Source organism: Dioscorea cayenensis, chromosome 4, assembly GCF_009730915.1.
Source record: "Dioscorea cayenensis subsp. rotundata cultivar TDr96_F1 chromosome 4, TDr96_F1_v2_PseudoChromosome.rev07_lg8_w22 25.fasta, whole genome shotgun sequence".
NCBI lineage: Eukaryota > Viridiplantae > Streptophyta > Magnoliopsida > Dioscoreales > Dioscoreaceae > Dioscorea > Dioscorea cayenensis.
Window position 1 is genome coordinate 10152517 of NC_052474.1, and position 1933 is coordinate 10154449.

General features: G+C 40.7%; 1 non-coding gene across 1 annotated transcript; it reads right to left on the reverse strand.

Moving 5' to 3' along the window:
- Positions 1 to 738: 738 nt before the first annotated feature.
- On the reverse strand, positions 739 to 845 carry LOC120259678. Its single transcript, XR_005536235.1, has one exon. It is a non-coding gene; the product is annotated as a small nucleolar RNA R71 (small nucleolar RNA).
- Between the last annotated feature and the right edge of the window lie 1088 nt (positions 846 to 1933).

The window sequence follows — 1933 nt, forward strand, 5'->3', positions numbered from 1 at the left end:
TGGACCGATTATAATATTAAAGACATACTTGCATACGTATATGACGGCATAATTTAAACATCCATAATGCGTTCAACAACTAGAAACTCTTCATAAAGTTTTACTTTCTAGTGATTTCGCCATTTTTCTTTATTTTAGTTTATCTTGCATACTTTTTATTTTTCTTTTGTTTTTGATTTGTGGTTTACTAAATTAGTCAATAGGTATTCTTGAATAACTAGAGGAATTTCCTCTATTCCACTTGTGAGTCCTAATCTAGAGTTAGAGAAAACATTGCCCATAAGGTCAAGACAAGTAAATCTTAGAGAAACAGGTTCAGTGGAAATCAGTATTGAGGTTGATAAAAATGAACCAGTGGCCAGGAATCAGTAAAGAAGTATTTTATATTATGCTAGGCCAAATTTGGAGGGAGTCGAGTCCAGCATTGTTCACCCTCTTGTGACAGAGAATAACTTTAAGCTAAAACCTATTTTGATACAGATGGTGCAGCAGATGTGCTAGTTTGATATATTTCAAGATGAGGATCCTTATGAACATTTGAAGAACTTCTTGGTGATTTGTGACACATTTAAGGAAAACAATGTGTCTGAGGATACAGTTTGCCTTCAACTCTTTCCATTCTCAATGCGAATAAGGGCCAAGCAATGGTTAAGTTCCTTGCCATAAGGGTCGATCACTACGTGGGCACAGTTGGCTAAGAAGTTTCTTACTCGATACTTTCCTCCTACAAAGAATACGAAGCTAAAAAATAACATATCTTTTTTTCGACATATGGAGTTTGAAACTTTGTATGAGGCTTGGAAAAGGTACAAGGAATTGCTAAGGAAGTGTCCTCAATATGGGGTAGTGGAGAGGATGAGAATTCAAATTTTCTACAATGGTTTGAACTGGTCTACTAAGCAGATGTTGGATGCGGGAGCTAGGGGTTCCCTTTGCAGTAAACAACCAACTGAAGCCTATACCCTTATTGATGATATGGCATTGAATGGCTATTAGTGGAGCTCAAAAAGGGGCAAGCTAGTGAACGGCTGCTAGAATTTATAAGGTTGATGCACTGACTACCCTAGAAGTACAGGTGGAAGCCATTACAAAGAGGTTGGATGCCATGCAAGTTTAACCCCAAGCCCTAATTATGAGCTGTGAAACTTGGAATGGCCAAACAGGGTCAACTGTTCCATCTTTTGAGGGGTTTTCTAGCATAGAAGAAGTAGTTTATGTGGGTCAAAACATTAAGTTCCAAAACAACCCCTACAACAACACCTACAATCCGAGGTGGAGAAACCACCCAAAAGTTTTTTGGAGCCAACAAGGGTGATAAGTGCTTGTGCGATATGAATGCGAAGCGTTCATTCCTTATGTTGAGCATTACTTTTCTCAGGTTTTACATTAATATGTGTGTTTTTATGTTACTTTTATGCATGTAGGGTTGTGAGGCCGAGTATGAAGGAAATAGGCCAATGTGGATCATAATGCACCTATTTTGGAGGAGATCTTGCTAAGGTTCAAACGCGAAGACATAGGTCAGGTGTGAGATGCTAGAGTGTGCGCCAACCTCCTCGCATTCGAGTGAGCACATCTATTTGGAGGGGCACAAAGGCAGTCACGCTCGAGCATTCCAACTTATGCATATAAGAACAAGAGCCCCGCCAACATGTACATCATTGAAGAAGCAAGTGATTCACGACGTGAACGTGCCCGTTTGCATTAACCCGATGAAAGTATTGGGAAGTTAATCGTCAGCATCGAGCACGTAGCAATTATGTAGCAACACGTCACGGCGAGAAATTGAGCAGAGAATCCACACGGGCGTGGGAAATTATCCACGCCCGTGTAGAAATTCCTCACGGGCGCGTGTATCGTCCCACGCCCGGTGAAGTTGCCCGATTCCGACCCCTATTTAAAGCCGATTCAACCCTCGATTTTTGGTATTCTT